Source organism: Rhinopithecus roxellana, chromosome 7, assembly GCF_007565055.1.
Source record: "Rhinopithecus roxellana isolate Shanxi Qingling chromosome 7, ASM756505v1, whole genome shotgun sequence".
Lineage (NCBI taxonomy): Eukaryota > Metazoa > Chordata > Mammalia > Primates > Cercopithecidae > Rhinopithecus > Rhinopithecus roxellana.
Genome location: NC_044555.1, coordinates 138,138,723 through 138,158,087, shown reverse-complemented (window position 1 = coordinate 138,158,087; position 19,365 = coordinate 138,138,723).

Here is a 19,365-nt window from a genome sequence, read left to right as displayed (position 1 = left end):
GGTATATGGGGCTTGAGGGGCTATATTTACTCTGAAGCCCATCTTTGGGGCTAATTCCTTAAAATATAGTCAGATGGCAAGTTTGAAAAAAGATGATTAGCAGGGAGGATCCCTAGGTCTGAAGATGGAAAGAGACCCTTCTCAAGAAATAGTCTGGGCTTTAAGCCAAGCCTCCCAGGTTTTTCTGATCTCAGTAAATTAGTGTGCATCACTAGACCTGGTGATTCTGAGGACAGGAGTCCTGTCCAGGGCAGTGTGCTCTGATGGATAGAAGGAAGGAGAGGTGTGGGTGATGGCACCCTGTTCAGGGAGGACAGCCTGGCTGATGGAGGAGGAAAACAGAGCTCTGGACTGGGCTTTGGATAATGAGAGGGGGATTGGCAGCCTCTTATTCTGAGAGTTGGCCTTTGCTTCACATTCTCTCTTGCCAAGGATATGTACCTCTGAGTCTAACTTTTCAAAGTCCTATTTCACTTACTTGATGGATTGGAATAAATGGCAAAGTCTCCAGTGACCTTTTGCAGTTGGGTAACATCAGAAGCTCAATGCCTCCTGACTGAACAGGTCAGAGGTTGGAGGAACAGAACACTCTTTAAGCTAGAATCTGAAGATAAGGCTTTGAATCACAGCCTGGCAACTCTGATTTGAAGCCTTGGTCAAGACACTTTCCTTCACCGAGTCCTTCATCTGTAAAATGAGATGCTCAAGCCAGCATGCCAGCCCTACCCCGTGGATAACATGAAAATCAAATGAATGTGTTCCTGGGGGGCATTTCAGAAACTTCAAAGGTTTGTACAGGTATCAGAGGCTATTGTTGTGAGGTTATTTCAGGTAGCATGCTGACCTGGGACTAGCTGGCCAACTGGAGTTACGGGGTACATTTGAAGATGGAAAGAAGAACCTTCGGCCGGGTGCGGTGGCTCACGCCTGTAACCCCAGCACTTTGGGAGGCCGAGGCGGGCAGATCATGAGGTCAGGAGATCAAGACCGTCCTGGCTAACATGGTGAAACCCCATCTCTACGAAAAATACAAAAAAAACTAGCCAGACGTGGTGGCAGGTGCCTGTAGTCCCAGCTACTCAGGAGGCTGAGGCAGGAGAATGGCGTGAACCTGGGAGGCAGAGCTTGCAGTGAGCTGAGATCACGCCACTGCACTCCATCCTGGGCGACAGAGCAAGACCCAGTCAAAAAAAAAAGAAGAAGAAGAAGGAAAGAGAACCTTCCAGCTCACTTGACTCTGGGTCAGGTGAGTCTCTGGTGTAACTGAGACCAATTATCAACATGTATTTTTTTCTTGAGCTGTCAGCAGCAGAATCTCCTTGCCCAAGCCTATTGTATCAAAACATCTAGAGCAGGGCCCAGGAATCAGTCTTATAACAAGTTCACCAAGTGTTTCTGATGACCATGGAAGTTCAAGTACCGCTTCATATGTCTGCCTACATATGGAATTTCCCTAGTCTTTAAGTTTATTTCTCTCCAATACTTAGCTCTGCGGATGGTCTTACTTACTAAAAAGAACACTTATTTCTGGAGGGGTGGAGGGGGCCCCACCTCCACAAAGCCATCTTGAACTGTCACTCACATCATCTTGCCTATAGCTGAGGATATGAAAACTGCATTATTAATCATATATAGTTCAACTGATTGCTATCCAATCTGTTTACCAGGTCACAGCACTAGTTAAAACTATTTGGAACTGCTCACCAGACATTGCTGAATCACCTGCATGATCTTTGCCATGTATCCCATTAGAATGTCATGGTTGTTGAGAGATTCCAGCCTTTGAGTTTTGCTGAGTTCCTGCTGGGGTGGGAGGGGAGTTAGAGACAGACAAACAAAGAAATGTTCTCTGTCCTTCAAATACAGTGTCAACTCACACCTCCCACATATACAGGTTCAATGCCCATGAGGTTGGGGGAGCAGGAGGGGACACAGATGGTGAGAGGCACTAGGTACAGTGCTTCCATGGTGCTTTTGTAGAAGGAGGATGACCACCAATTTTGACTCATAAGGTTAGTGGAATGGAACCAAAATCATTCTCATGTGCACCTCCTTAGCACAGGCCCTATTGGTTAGAGGTAGTTTCATGGTCTTTGCTTAGCAACTCTTTTAGGTTTCCCAGGCAGCAATAATTAGATAGAAAAAAAATTGTGCAAAATACATAGACATAATTAGTAATTTCCAGAGAGTTAGATTTTCTGTTTTGTCTGGGCTAGGACACTAATTAGATAAGAACGTAGTCAACATTAGGTCTTTTCCCAACTCCACCATTGACATGCTGGGTTACCCTAGGCAAGTTCCTTGCCCTCTCTGACAATTACTCTCTATGTTGTAACATCAGCAGTTTTGGATTTTGAGCCCTTTCTGTCAGCAGTGGAATTCTGGAATTCCCTCAGTGAGCTACTGACTCAGGAGCAAGTCTGGTCCAATCTTCAGCGTCCACTTTCTAAAAATATCAAATAACCCTTATAACTTGACCTCACTATTCCCTAAGAAAGCTCACTGGGTATTTGTTTTGTTTCTTTTCTCACTCCCCAAAAGTTCTTCAAATTAAGCATGATTTTATTTGAAAGTATAAAGCAGCCTAAAAAATTTGGAGATAACCTTTACCCTTGGGCCTTCCTGCTACCAAAGAGTTCTTTCCATATGAGTGAGTGAGTATGCTTTCCTTACTTCAAAGTCTGAGCCAACCTGGACATAGAATGTAGAGCAAGCTTGTCCGACCTATGGCCCATGGGCTACATGTGGCCCAGGATAGCTTTGAATGTGGCCCAACACAAATTTGTAAACTTTCTTAAAACGTTATGAGATTTTTAGTGATTTTTTTTTAGCTCATCATCTATCATTAGTGTTAGTGTATTTTATGCATGGCCCGAGATAATTCTTCTTCTTCCAATGTGATCCAGGGAAGCCAAAAGATTGGACACCCCTGTTGTAGAGGATACAAAGTCTTTAGCAACCTATTGGGACTCTAGAGAGCCAGACGTCTAGAAAACACTTTTGAGGTTTTCAGCTTGTGCCATAATCTCAGAGCCAGACCTCAGTCCTTTCTGCCCAGTATTGTTCTCCATCCCTGGGGCCCTCCTATATGAGTGACTTCTCCTGAAGGCCAACTGCCAATTATTGGCATGACAGGATGTGCCACATGTAGGCACTTTCTTCTGAGTGAGGCCAGGTAACAAGGTGATGACCATAAATCCTGATGTGATTGGTGGATTCTTCCTTGGGCTTGGTTAACTGTCAGCTTCCAAATTGCAGATTTTCAGTTGAAGAGGGAGCACAAAAATGAAGTCCTATTTCTTGTATTATTTATGGTAAATCTAAGCTACTAAAAACATAACTAATAACAGAGCAGATTAAGGTGTGAATATGCATATATGTTTACACATGAAGAATATATATTTGTATTTCTCTTTCATGTAACATTCCCCTGTGAATGATCCAATGCTGCATAACAAGGTCATTCTGGGACTCGGTTTCTTCCCTTCCAAGTCATTGCTCTCCCATTTCTTCTATCCCTTAAGACATGAAATCTTCTACATAATTCAAACCCAGTGACTACCACCAAAGGGTTTCAACCAGCAAGAATGGAGAAGAGAACGCCCACTCTCTTAGGGCCCTGGCTTAGAATGAGCCCACATCACTTCTACTTGTAATTTACTGGCAAGAATCTAGTTATACATTTATACCCAACTGCAGAGAGTGTTGGAAAATGTAGTCACCATGAGCAGCCATGTGTTCTCTAACAATTATATTATATTGCAATAAATGCCAAGTGGGTTTTGGTGGGCACAATCCACCTACCTGTCCACCTCAATATTTGTGTGCACCCTTATTTGCACACACACACATACACACAAAACAGTCTTTACAAGGGAAACAACCCACAGCCTCATCCAATTACTGCAGATACCCATTCTCCAAAATCTCCAGGTGACACAATATTGGAGAATATATTTTTCTTAGGGGCTGATTTGGGGCTTAAACAATCAAGAAATTTGGCGGACCAGGTGTGTGTGTGTGTAAAACAGTTCTAGTGAGATATAATTTATACACCACACATTCACCACTTAAAGTTTTTAATATTCTTTAATGTATTCATGGAGTTGTGCAATCAGCATGAGTCCATTTTATAACATTTTATTACCCCCAAAAATACTCCATACCCTTTAGCTATCACTTACCACCACTCCCTTTGTCTCCTTCAGTCCGAGGCAACCACTATCTGTTTTACGTCTCTACAATTTAGCCTATTCTGGACATTTCATGTAAATGAAATCATATAATATGTGACCTTTTGTGACTGTCTTTTTTCACTTAACATATTATTTTCAAGGTTCGTACATGTTGCAGCAAGAATCAGAACTTCAATGTTCTTTATGGTTGAGTAGTATTCCACTGTACACATATGTCACAGTTTGTGCATTTGTCAGTTGATGGAAACTGGGTAGTTTTGATTTCTTTAGCCATAAGTTTCTCTTAAATTGTGTAAATATGTTCATGGATTGGAAAACTCAATATTCTAATGAAGCCAGCTCTCCCAAAATTGATTTATAGATTTAGCACAATTCTCAAATTTCCAGGAGGCTTGAGTGTGTTTGTGTGTGTATATGCGTATATATAAATTAACAAAATGATTCTAATGTTTATATGAAAATGCAGAGGTCCAAGAAGAGCCATGGCAATCTGGAAGAAGAAGGAAGTCAGAGGGATAACACTACCAGACATCAGACCTATTATAAAGCCATAATAATTAAGACCAACGTAATAACATAGACAGACCAGGAAAATGCACATAAACATTGTCATTTAGTTTATAACAAAAGTGCCACAGCAATGGGGGATTAATTCGATATCTATTTGGGAGAAAATGAATTGACCCGCATATCACACTATAGATATAAATTCCATAAGATTACACATCTAAGTGTGAGAGATAAAATGCTAAAGCTCCCAGAAAATGATATAGGAGCTCATCTACATAGCATTGGGACAGGAAAAAACATATTTAAAAGGCTATAAAAATCTCATATAATGGGAGAAGGTATTTAAAATATCATCAACAAAGTCTCATATACAGACTATATAAAGAACTTTTAAAAATCGATAATAAAAATGTAGAAAACCCAGGGAAACGTGGACAAAAGGAACTTAACAAACAAAAGAAAAATATTCAAATGGTCAAAAGAAAAGATGCCGAACAACATCAGGAAAATGCAAATTATAACCACAATTACATACTGCTGCACCCCCAACAATGTGGCTAAAATGAAAAAGCCTCACTATGCTATGTGTTCATGAGGATGTAGAGCAAAAGAAACTCTCATATACTGCTGGCAGGAATGTAAATTGGTGCAGTCATTTCAGAAAAGTGTTTAGCCATACTTATTAAAGCTGAAAATATGCAAGCCCTTTGACCCAGCAATTCTAGTTCTTGGAATATAACTAAAAGAAATACATTCATTTACCAATATGTAAAAATTTTAACAGCAGGCTTATTCATAATAACCCCCAAACTTTGAAACATCCTAAATGTCTAATAAAAGTAGAATGGATATTTTAAAATAGAGTATATGATGGAATATTACATAACAACAAAAAGAAGTAACTACTGATACACACCGCAACATGGGAGAACCTCAGTGGACATTCTAGTTAGCAATAACAGCTGGATACAAAAGAATACAAACTATATATTCCATTTATACAAAAGTCAAAACAAACACAAGTATTCAATGATGATAGAAATCAATATAATGCTGTCATTTGCTTGGGGTGTGTAATTACTGGAAGGAAGCCCAAGAGGTGTTCTGAGGAGTTAATCATGTTCAGTTTTTTGAGATGAGTATGGATTGCAAGAATATGTTTATTAAGTTGTGCCCCTAAGGACTATGTTCATCTCTCTCTCTCTCTCTCTCTCTCTCTCTCTCTCTCTCTCTCTCTCTCTCTCTCTCTCTCTCTCTCTCTCTCTGTGTGTGTGTGTGTGTGTGTGTGTGTGTGTGTGTGTGTGTGTCTGTCTGTCTGTCTTCAATAAAAAGTTAATTTAAAAAAATGACACTTGTTAGTATTCCCAGGGAAGCAAGAGGTCAGGGGATAAGTGGGGGTATGGATGAATTTAAATTTACCATGAGGTGATAATTGTTGAAGCTGGGCTAAAAAATGGGTACTTGGGAGTTCACCATGCTATTCTCTCTACAGTTTACCCCAGTGAAAATTTCTGTAACAATTTTTAACATGAAATTTGGTAGACTTCCTGTACATTTGCTTCCAGTCAATTTTATATCTTAGTCTGTAGACACAGCTCTTAAACTCACTTTATTTCTTTACTTCTTTGGTTCATAATTCTCTGCACCATTTTAAGGGTGGCTCCCTGATATAAGCTGAAAACAATGGGTTTAGGCATTAAGACAATCCCTTACCCTAATCTTTTTCAACAGTCTCCTTTCTTTCTCTCTCTCTTTCTCTCTTTTTCTTTCTCTTTCCTTCTTTCTTTCTTTCTTTCTTTCTTTCTTTCTTTCTTTCTTTCTTTCTTTCTTTATTTCTTTTCTTTCTGTCTTTCTTTCTTTATCTTTCTCTCTCTGTCTCTCTCTCTCTCTCTGTCTCCTCTCTCTATCTCTCGTCTCTTTTTGATTGACTTAAAAGTTCTATTGTAACTTTGAGAATGCTGGTCTTCTTTCTAGCCACTTAAAATTATTTAAGTAGTTGCCTTTCCCAAACCCAAGGATCCCACACCTTTGACTGCCTCTATTTCCTTCCATCTCAGATTGCAGGTCAGGAAAATTCTTGTCTGAGATCACTTCTTCTTAATGCTCTTCTAAAAGCATCAAGAAACAGTCAACACAGACACTGACTCCAATCACTTTCTCTAGATTTATAGTCTCAGTAGGCATCAGACTGCATTCAAAGTTATTTCAGTTGACAGTTTTGCCATGCTATCATGCTTTTCATGCTTTGTCATGACATGAAAAGAGTTACCAGCTTTCAAGCCTATAATATTAATATTGTCCCTGCAACCTACCTGCTGAGATTTTGTTGCAATAGTACCCTACTTGAAGACACATTTCGATTTTAGTTAGGGTAAAGGCAAATTGTTGTAACAGAAACTCACCAAAGGGATTACTGAGATAACAAAGCAGATATTTATCTCTCACTTAAGAGTTCTGATGTGAAGGAATCTGATTGGCAAGTGACTCATCCCCTTTGAAGTCATTTAGGAACCCATGTTCCTTCCAAGTTGTTGCTTGGCTATCCATTACAACACTGGCATCATCTACCTAGTTAAGTATGGGTGGTCACCATATAAGGGTTCCAGCTGGTAGGAAGGGAGAAGAGTACAAGCAGTAGATATATTGTGTTCATAAGATTCAGGCCAGGAAGTGACATATAATTACTTCTGCTTACATTCTATTACTGATAAGATAGTCGTATGACAGTATGTAACTGCAGGAGATTCTTGGAAATGTGGTCTTGCTGGATGGCCATATGCCTAGCTGCAATTTTATTTTATGGAAGAAAATGAAACTAGATTCAAGTACACAGCTAGCAGTTTCGGTCACACCAATTTCGTCTTGCTTCCTTCACACCTACAAGCTAGGCTTAACCTTTCACTTGCATTTATACCTAGAGGCCTCTATACAACTTAGTAAATCTTCTTCAGCCTTTGTCATACTTGGCCTTAACAACAGTACTGTGAGGCAGGCAAGGTGTAAATTTGTGGCTCCAATGGAAAAAGAAATATATCAAGGCTCAAATTATCTCCCACACGAGTGGCAAGCCTGAGGTTAGTACTCCAGTCACCTAACTCCAAGCACGTGCGTTTTTTTACTATCCTATGTTCCATCTTTCCTGCTTTCTAAGAGTCATCTGCATATAGTTCTTAGTTCAGTTCACCTCTATTGTTGCCCTGCTTACTGCCTTCACACTTCCCAGGACATAACACAGCCTCACATGAACAACACTCTCTTTATCTTGCCAGTTTGATGGTATGTATTCCCAATGAGGATTCCTAGGCCTTGAAAGACCAAGGTATTTTCTGTCCTTTGCATCATTGATTTAAATAGGTTCTCAGTCCCATTGTACATCACTAATTCCCTGGCATACCCTCCCTTTCGTTCTCTTTCAGCCTATATTCATCAACTCCTTCAACTCGGAGTCCAACACACACTTTTGAACAACTTTCACTGTGCTCCCTCAATATTCATATCCACAGATCATTTATGTGGCTGCCCTTGTGTCTCAATAGTTCATTCTTTACACTGGAGCCAGAATGCTGTTTGGAAGTTAAGTCTGATCATGCCACTTGTATTAGTCTGCTAGGGCTGCCATAACAAAATACCTCAGACTGGGTGGCTTAAACAACAGAAATGCATTGTCTCATACTTCTGGAGGCTGGACATCACAGACAAAGGTGTAGGTAGGGTTAATTTCTCCTGAGGCTTCTCTCCTTGGCTTGTAGATGGTGTCTTCTCCCTGTGTCTTCACATGGTCTTCCTTCTGGGTGTGTCTGTGTCCTAATCACTTTTTCTTTATAAGGACACCAGTCACATTGTATAAGTGCACACTCTAATGACCTCATTTTACCTTAATTACCACTTTAAACACCCTATCTCCAAATGCAGTCACACTCGGAGATAGTCAGGGTGAGGACTTCAACTTAAGAATTTGTAGAGGGTCCACAATTCAGCCCAAAAATCTACTCCTCTGCTCAAAAGTTCTTTAATGGTCCTCCCATCTCATTCAGAGTGAAAACTAGTGTCCTTCCAATAGCTCTGAAGACATTTCAGGATCCGGCTCCTGCCACCTATCTGACCTTATCTCCTACCACTCTCCTCTTTGCCCACTCTGCTTAGCTACACTTGCCCCATTGCTATTTCTTTGACACACTGGGCATGCGCTCACCCACCTCGGGGCCCTTGTCTTTCTCCTCCCTCTCTCTGGAATGTTTTCCCCTCAGATATCCACATGGCTCATTCCCTCCATCCAATTCCCTTATCAATCATGAAATCCTAGTACAAATAATGACCTGAACCATCAGCACTATATCACCCCCTCCTCTACTTCATCTATCTTCCTAGCATTTTACATCTTCAAATATATAGTGTCATGGATTTATTTTCAAAACATTTCCTCCCACAACATGAAAGCCTCGTGAGGTCAAGGATCCTTCTTGCTTTGCTTGCTTCTGTATCCCCAAGCTTCAAAAGAATCCCTGACATACTGGAAGTGCTCAGAAAATATTTGCTGAAAGAATGAATAAGGTACACTTACTGAGAACACAACTGAGAGAGAGAGGGGGAGAAAAAAAAGGAAAGCCCCCAGAGCAATTGAAATCGTAACCATGAATCCCAAGCTCCATATCACATGCACTTTCTTCAGAGGGGGCCCCCTCGAGATTTCACTTAAAGCCCACAAACTTTAGTTAACATAAAATTCTATGAAATTTAGGCATCTAAATGCCAATCCCAAAGTAAAGAAGAAATAGCGAGAAAAAGTGGATTCATGCAAGCAGCAAGCTCACTGATGATCATAAGAAGTGGCAGTTGACAGATTGACAGCAAAGAAAGAGAAAAAAACCTGTAAAAAGAGAGACACGACAAAAACCACATCCATTTAGGGCCATTTTCCATAGGAATAAAGTGGCTTTGTCTAAGTAGCAACTGAGACAACTACTGTCACGGCCAAGGACAGGAAGAGAAGTTTACAATAAGAACCAGGAGTCATTGGGAACAGGTTACATATGTCTGGTGTGCTTCCTTTCCCTAGGGGAGAAAAATAAGCCTTATCTAGGAGATGAGTTTCCCTCATAATGTGGTTTAAATAATACTTTTCAAAAGCCTTGATGCTAAAAGTGGTGAACTTCCTTTCAATACTCTTGTGTAGATCCCTCACTCTCCAGGCTGGAAAATGTGATATGAGAAGTATGGTTGTCCTCAGTGCAGTTCTCCTGCTCACTGCTTCCTGCTGAGGACCCAAAGAAATGGTATCTCGTTTCCCTGAAGGCAGAAGCCAGAGCTTCCATTGTCTTCCTTGGTACCCTCTTTCCTCCAACTCTCCCTGATTTGACTGATGTTTGCCTTATAGACTTTTTTATACTGCCTCTCCACAAGGACCACCTAATGAATTGCTCTCCAGTCTGCAAAGCCCTCATTTCTGTTGAAGATGTCTGTGAACTTTCACTGGGTCATGTTTGCCAATCAGGTAAATCGCAGCCATTCTTCAGTGACCTACTGCTAAGAAAACAGACCTGAGAGGGGATGAAGAAATGTGACTGAATTCCTGTGACACAGCAGGCAGCCTAGGCCCTGGACAGAATCCAGAACCGAACCAGGGAGGCTCAGGGTGGATCCAGTGAGTCAAAAATCTAGGGACACGGCCAAGGTTCAGAACTACAAGGCACAATGTACAGAACTGTGATCCAAACTGCAAGCCAGAACCCAGTGACTCCAGCAGGAGCAAAGGGAGGAGAGAGCTAGAGTAGGTGTGGGAGGAGAGTTTGGAAAGGCAAAGTTGCAGCATCCCCAAGGTCAAGAGACTAGGCAAGGTCCAAAGGCAAGTGGAATAATAACTTTGTCCCATCAATCAGAATTCTGCAGGCCCAGCTGCAGGCAGCTTACGTCTACTTTCACAAAAGCTCCAGGGCTCCATCCTCTGCCCAGCTCTCTTCTGGCTCTTCATAAGCTTTCCCAGAGAACTCAGCAATTGCCACAGCTTTTATCATGATCTTGCTGCAGCTGACATTGCTGTCTGAAGAACAGTGGGGAACATGTGGCACTCAGCATTGAGGGACCTGCATTCTAGCCCCAGGTCTGTTACTTTTTGACTGTGTAATCTTAGGCAAGTCATCTACTTTCTCTGAGACACAGTTATTTCAGCTGGGAAGCAGGAAAGATAATATCTACCTCATAGAGTTTGGGTAAGAGCTAAATAAAATCCTGAAGATGGAGCTGCTCTGTAAATCACATAGTTCTGTACAATACTATTCCTAATATTAACAAGTCAATCTATAACCTAAATATCTGTCCTATGCTCCAGCCTGATATATTCAACCACCTCCTGGAAACTTCCACTTGGACACTTGTACTCAGAGTCAACATATCCCAAATTTTCAAAACCCCCATCTTCTAGCACATGGCTTCCTGTCTTCTCTGTGCAGCCTATTTCAGTGAAGGGCACCAGAGACACTTGGGGTGTCAGGGTGTGGAACCTGAAACCTAATGGTCTCCTCCAGTGGAACCTTCCTTTCCCAGCTTACATATAATCTGTCAACAACGACCAGGTTGAGGTGAATATCTGACAGACTTTCAGTCCTTTTTCTCCTTCCCCTCTGCCCTGACCTAGGTCAAATTCTCAATATTTCTGTCCCAGAATTTTGTAACAGAGTCTTAAGAGACCTAGTTACCGCTGGTCTCACACCCATTTCCTCAAATCCAGACTTGCCATCACAGCCAGGTTAACCTTACAAAACACAAATCTGACTAAACTGCTTTCCTTAAATCCTTGAAGGGCCCCTTGTACACCTAAAGGAGAAAACGTATGCCAGTTTCACTTCTCACTCTATCCCTTAAAGTATCCACTGTTCTCATCTCTCCCGATGAGAAACATCCTGAACAGACCAAGTCCTCGCCAACCTCTTTGGCTTCTTTCCATTCTGATATACAGAGGTAGTGAACTCCTCATCTCTGGCTCAAACTGAGTTTGAATGCCCTACTTGTGAGGAAGACTTCTATTCCAGGAAGAAGTTAAGACTGATGTCATCAAGTCGTTTATAGTCTCTTTCCAATCCTGATTTCTCTTACAGCCCTCTTAGAGGAAGAAAAATATTCTCTGTTGTTGTTCCTGTCAAAGCTGTCCATAGAAACAGGTGGACTCAAAGTGATCTAGCTCACCACTGAGCCCTTTCTATGTCATACAAGAGCACCAGTAATAAAAATGCTGGAACTGAGGCCCAACCAGTGATATCATTGATGATGCATCAGAAAAGAGAGAACACCTGCTCTTTACAAAGACCTTTTTACACTTACTTCCTTGATGAGTTCACTACCCAATCTGTTGGAACAAATCCTTTTGTAGGACACGCTGCCACACACCATAAATTTAATGGCAGCTCTCCCATCCAAGGAGTCTCTTGGGGCAGTTGACCAATCTCAACATTCCCAATTGTTCTAACTGATTGGCAAGCATTATGAACTCAACAATTGGTTTTCCACAGCTTTGGGAGGAGAAATGTCTTTCATTAGTAGGCTACATTTCACCAGGGTGCCAGGGAAAAGGTGATACTTCCGGAAATGTCAGAAAGAGACTCCCTCTTTTCCTCCCTAACCTACAGCAGGGCAAGCAAGCATGGGTGTTAAGGGAGGGTAAGAAAAACACAAAGACTCTGGGCCAGGTGCGGCAGCTCAAGCCTGTAATCCCAGCACTTTGGGAAGCCAAGGCTGGCAGATCACGAGGTCAGGAGATGGAGACCATCCTGGCTAACACAGTGAAACCCCGTCTCTACTAAAAATACAAAAAAATAGCCAGGTGTGGTGGCACGTGCCTGTAGTCCCAGCTACTCAAGAGGCTAAGGCAGGAGAATTGCTTGAACCCGGGAGGCAGAGGTTGCAGTGAGTCAAGATCGTGTCACTGCACTTCAGCCTGGGCGACAGAGCAAGACTGTCTCAAGAAAAAAAAAAAAAAAAAAGATTTTTCAATGTAGCTGCTTGGCTCCATCTTCACCAGGAAGCTTCCCTGCTCCAAACCATTGCCGAAGCATCCATTTGTTCCCTTGAGACCTTTTGGGAAAGTCTTTCTTAGGGTTGGGGTAAGGAAATATGACTCCTCAGGATTATTCAAGCTCAGAAGCCCTGTCCCCCTGACTTCAAGCTCAGAAAAACAGGCAAGCCACTAAACTATCCAGACTGTTTGGTGCAAAGTCCTGCAGCTCTGAAGGATGAGTCATCTGCTTTTACCGCCACTTGAAATAAACGATAATGGCTTGGCAGCCTTTCGTATATTAATAGCCTTGTCATTTTACCTTCCTCCCGCTCCCTTTATTCCACATTGGAATTAGAAGTGGCAAAAGGTAGTTTCTTTTGCTGTGCAGAAGCTCTTTAGTTTAATTAGATCCCATTTGTCAATTTTGGCTTTTGCTGCCATTGCTTTTGGTGTTTTAGACATGAAGTCCTTGCCCATGCCTATGTCCTGAATGGTACTACCTAGATTTTCTTCTAGGGTTTTTATGGTATTAGGTCTAACATTTAAGTCTCTAATCCATCTTGAATTAATCTTCGTATAAGGAGTAAAGAAAGGATCCAGTTTCAGCTTTCTACTTATGGCTAGCCAATTTTCCCAGCACCATTTATTAAATAGGGAATCCTTTCCCCATTTCTTGTTTCTCTCAGGTTTGTCAAAGATCAGATGGCTGTAGATGTGTGGTATTATTTCTGAGGACTCTGTTCTGTTCCATTGGTCTATATCTCTGTTTTGGGAACTGAACAATGAGATCACTTGGACTCGGGAAGGGGAACATCACACACTGGGGCCTATCATGGGGAGGGGGGAGGGGGGAGGGATTGCATTGGGGAGTTATACATCATATAAATGATGAATTGATGGGTGCTGACGAGTTGATGGGTGCAGCACACCAACATGGCACAAGTATACATGTGTAACAAACCTGCACATTATGCACATGTACCCTAGAACTTAAAGTATAATAAAAATAAATAAATAAATAAATAAATAAATAAATAAATAAATAAAAAAGAAGTGGCAAAAGGGCCTTCAGAGCTGATTACCCTATGGTTCCAAGCTTCCCAGAGAGCCCAAGAGGAGACCAAGACGTTCCCTGCACCCTGGGCAGATTGAGAGTCCCCGCCAGTCATTATCCTGTAGTCATTCTTCATGGCATTTCATACTGGAAATTATCAGATTTATTTCCTTGTCTGCTGATTGCCTGTTTCCCTGCATAAACAGGTAGACTTCATGAAGGCAAAGACTTATTCTGCTTTGTCACTGCATCCTCAACACCCACAACAGCATCTGTGAGAGAGAAGGGAGGAGCTGGAAGTGTTACCCCTCTTACAAAGAATAAGAATACACAAAGGAGGCAGGGCTGTACATTGGGGAAAGGGCTTTATGAAGATGAGAACTGTAGGGGATGTGGGGGAAGTATCCACATTTCTATATCTCTCTGACCCCAATGTCTTTTGTATTAATTACTCTGAATTTCCAGGGGAGGGGAGAGGGTGCAGTTAATCATCTCCCTCAAACCTCAGCAAGACCCACCTCAGCCCTCCACTGTGCTCTATAGTACTACTCTGCATTTCTTCAACTTCCACGGAACCTCTGAGAATTCCTGTGCCCCCTCCACATCTTCAAACCCTCCCACTGGCCCACCAGCACCTTACTCTAGGAGAAAAATGCCTCCCCCTCTCCCATCTCATCTCTGAATACTACTACCTCTTTGTCCAAATCCAACTACAGTTCCTTTATGCCTGGAGAATGTAGCTTCCCCTGCAGGGCTCTCAACTATTCACTCAGTCCTTAACCCAATCAATACATTGTGATTAGGTACCAGTTCCTGGGAGCAAGTGAAGAGACTCATTCTCCACACTCCATGTTTCTCAGAGTCTGGAGGTAGGGTAGTCACCTCCTCTAATTCTGCTTCCAAAGGGTTGTATCTCATCCCTTCTTGCTGACTCAGTGACATCAGAGCACTCCTCTTCCCTACCCTGTAGTATAAAGGGTTGACTCTGCACTTAGGCATTCCCCTCGGCATACACACATGCTGTTATTTTCCCCATGTAACCTTCTCTAGAGTCTCTTTCCTTCTTCAACAACTGCCCTATTTTGCTGCCGTCTTCTGCAGCAAAGAGGTGTCTTCTGCACCTCCAAGAAGGTGTCTAAGCTCATTATCTCTAATTCCTAGTCTTTTGTGAACCCGTTTGAGCAGTCTTTTACCTTTCCTGCCCACCCTTCCCAACACGCGCACGGGCACACACACACACACACCATAGAAATTTTTCTTCTCAAGGACACTAATGACTTATATGTTGCTAACCCCATGGTCAATTCTTAGTCTTACTCCTCTGGACCTGCTGGCATCATTTGACAGTTGATCTCTCCCTCCTTGACTTGCAGGATGTTTCACTCTCTTGATTGTCTTCCTACCTCACTGGTCACATTTCTCAGTCTTTTTCCCTGGCTCCTTCTCGTCTTCCCACCCTCTTCATCTCGGGGTTCAGTCCTCGTCTCACTTCCGTTCTCCAACTACATTCACTCTCATGTTCATCTCATCCAGTTTCAAGGCTTTAAGTGCCATCTCTATACTGATGATTCCCAAATGTATGTATCCAGGCTACACTTTTCTCCCACCCAAATTTCAGACTCAGGAACACACCTGAATTTGGAAGTCTAATAGACACCTCAAATCACCATGTGACCTATCTTCCAACAAAACCAACCAAAATTCCAGGAAAACCAAACTCCCACAAAACAAAACTAACAGCAGAAACAAACAAACAAACAAACAAACAAAAACCTGTTCTATCCATAGCCTTCCCCATTTCAGCTGTTGGTAGTTCTACCATTCTGGAGCCATTCTTGACTTCTATCTGTCTTTCACACTTCATATAATTTGGCAGGAAATCCTATTGACTCCATTTTAAAAATATACCCAGAGTCTGAACACCTCTCACTATCTCCACTGTGACCGTCACCTCTTCTGCAATTGCTGCAGTTGCCCCTTAGTTAGCCCCTCTGTTTTTATCTTCACCATCATCAATTTATTCTAAGGGCAGTGGTCCTTTAAAAAAGTAATTCAAATTGTGTCACTCCTCTTCTCATAACCCTCCCAGTGACTCCCACTTTCAATCAGAAAAAAAGTTAATCTTCTTCCAATGCTACATGACACTCCATGATTTGTCAGCTCAATCTTGTTTTCTCTCTAACCTCATCTCCTGCTACTTCCTCTTTCTTCACTCTATTCCAGCCACACTGACTTTCTTGTTGGGCCTGGAACATGTTAATAATTTTCACTTTTTCTTCATTCTTACTAGAACACTCTTTCCCCAAATATCACCTTCTCAGTGATGCTCTGCCTGAGCACCCTATTTAAAATTATCCCCCCATAGCACTCCGAATCTTACTTACCAGATTCTGCTTATTTTTCCCCAAACCATTTATTACCTTCTAATGTGCTGTATAAATATAAGTAACTTGCCCGTTACTTGTATTTATTATTTGAGGCCTGTCTCATTTCTCTGGGATGTATGCCTCACAAGAACAAGGATTTCAATGTGCTTTTCTCATCACTATGATCTTTAGCACCTAGGCTAGTACCTGGCACATAGTAACATATATTAGTTGAATGAATGAATGAGTCCGTTTGTGTCCTCTCCTCTCCTTCTGTCCTTCACTCCTCTGAGGAAGAAGCGTTCATCCTCCACTAGCAGCCAATTCTCCCCACTGGGCTCTGACCATACACAACTGCTTCATGAAGGCTTTCCACCCTCTACCCCTCAATTGGCTTCTCCCTCTCAGCCTATAAACATGTTTCTGTCTCATGCATCTGTAAAACACAAAAATCAAAATGCTTCAAATATTTGCCTCCCTCTAGCTGTTGCACTGTGTCTTCCTTCATGTTGAGCTTCCTGAGGAGTTGTCTATACCTGCTGACTTCACATCCTCCTCACACATTCACCCCTCAGAGCAGACACTTTCCAGATCTCAAGATTCTCAACCAACAGCATTTGCCAGCATTATCGGCATTCTCCTTAAATCTCTTTCTCTCCTTCTCTAAAACCCTTGGGCCCAGAGCAGAATCAGACGTGGTCCCTGCACTAAGCCTCTCTCCCTGTATTTGGTGTGGGAGACAGTCACAGTTCTCACTGCTTTCAAGCCACTTCTCAAGCAAGCTGTATACAGTCATACACTCTTTTCTCTTACCTGTCCATCTCACACACCCCTCAACTCTGTGTTGAGGATCAGCCCCTGCCCAAAGCTTACCAATGACCTCCTTGTTGAGTCATCCACTGGACACCATTCAGTCCTTGACATATTAACACATGGTTAAAACCACCAGTCTACAAGAAATGCCCTCCCTTGTGTTGGCTTCTCTGACACCCCTCTCAGGACTCAAGCTTAAGCCTGTTTATCTCTCCCTGGGTGATTGCATCCAGTTCTATGGTTTTGAATGCCACCCATGTGCCAGTCAATCTCCACCCCCAGTCATGCCTCTCTCCTCCCTTATAGCCTGGTGCCACCAGCCTGCGGTGCTCACAGTGGTCCAGTTTCCTGAGGTCTAGAATCCTGTTTTGTCCACAGCATTTCAACCGCCTTGGGACATGAGCCCTTTTTCTGCAGTGTATGCCTAGGGCTGAGGTCTTGCTCTTTGGCCAGATACTTCCTGGTGTTATTCAAGACCTCAAGGATACCAAGTACGCCTGCATGGTCATTTATCAGTTATTAGATAATTACAATAATGTTGAGAATGGCAGGTAAGCTTTGTTGAGTACTGACCGTGTGCCAGACATGGTGCTAACTGCTTTACCTGGTCTTTGCCATTGAATCATCACAGGTGCCACGTAAGGTGGGAAGTATTATAATTTCCATTTTACAAATGAGTAATATGAGGTTCATGGGCTTTAAGGAACTTGCTCCTAGTCATTTAGCCAGTAGTTAGAGGATGATCTGAAATTCAAACTGTGCTCTGTGTGCAGTGGAGCACAGAGGTCTGGTCATTACCTTGTACTGCCTCTGCCTCCACTGTTAGTCTATCTGCTTTGAAGCCTGGTTGTCCCCTGCTTGCTCCTTCATCCACTTCTGCACTTGGCTTAGCCCTGTACATAATTCTTTCTCTAGTTGCCTCCCCCAGTGTCCCTGGCATCTCAGTCTTGCTGCGAGCCCAGGAACTTAACAAGCTAAGAGTCATGTAAGCTTTGTCTGGGCTGGTATTTTTTCCTTGACCTAATAAGAAAAGCATGTGTGCATGTGCTACAGTTTAGGCCATGCTAGGGCACGAACACACAGACTTTATGACCAGTAACTCTGGTTTTGTCCCTAAATCACATATATAGCAGGTCACATGGTGGTTTGATGCTGGTTATTTAATTTGATAATTCACAACTGTCAAGGGGCTTGCTCACTGCTATTCTGGTCAATAGGTAGTTGGTTTAGCTATGAAAATACAGCTATTAACAGTTTTGTTTATATTCAGCTTCAATATCTAGTTGAAGAGAAGCACATCTGAAGTACCAACAGCCAAGGAGAGGGGTGTGCTTGCACATACATGCACATACACACATACAGGTACCTAGACACTAAATGAGAATGTTTATTTCTAATGGAACTTTAGAAAGTGAAATGCAAAATGCAGGGAGCTGCTATCATGGCTATAACTAAAAGCTCTTTCTCCTCCTCCTGCCTTCATTATTTCTGTTCTGCCACCCTGGTCACCTGGGAAGACCCTGTGAGCCTTCTCCAACAATCCTCCCTCCTTTGCCTCCTCCCCAACTCCATCTGTCAGTTCCACATCTTAGATGTTGCTCCCTCCTGTGGCTCCTCTTCTGGCCATCCCTGTGGCTCTGATCCTGTTTGCTGGGAGAAAAGAGGCTCCAACTCTCCATCCTGCAAACTCTCCTGCCTATCACAACCAGAGGGATCTTTTGAAACAGCATTTGGACATACAATATCCCCTTTTGGTACTCGTCTGCAACTCCCCTCTTGCCCACAGATAAAGTGCAATTGCTTGTCCAACCTCCCCCTCCAGCTTTATCTCCAAAAATTTCTCTTTACAAATGCCTCAGGCAATCTCCTCCTTGTTTTCTGTCAAACACCACACATACCTGGTTTCAACACCCTGGCTGGCTCTCAACTTGGAATGTCCATCTCTGCACCTCTGCTGCCTGTAACACCCTCCTCTTGCTTTGAGAGGCTCGGGACCATGTAAATGTTTTCCTGGGAACTCTGGGGCCCTCATGACTTTGTACCTTGAGTTAGTAATTTTTTACTAATTTTACCACAAGTTCCCACTCCTCTCTTGAAAAACACATGTAACGGCCAAGACATCATCTGAGTCCTTGCTGTATATTCCTCTATCATAAAGTCGATGGCCTGATCTAGACAAGCATGTGGCAAATACTTGGGAAACTACAAAATAATAATAACATTCTGTAGCTTCCACAAATCCTCACAGCTATCCTATGGATGAGCTATCCCTTTGATGAGGTTTATAAGGAAGATGGCAAAGTATGATTAATATCAACCTGTAAGAGAAAAGTGCCTGGGATTCTCTGATGAGGGAGCTGTAATCACTTGCTTCCTTTGTCTGCCTGGGATTCAGTCGCTCATTCAGCAAATGTAATTAATGCCTACTGGTCATTGGGC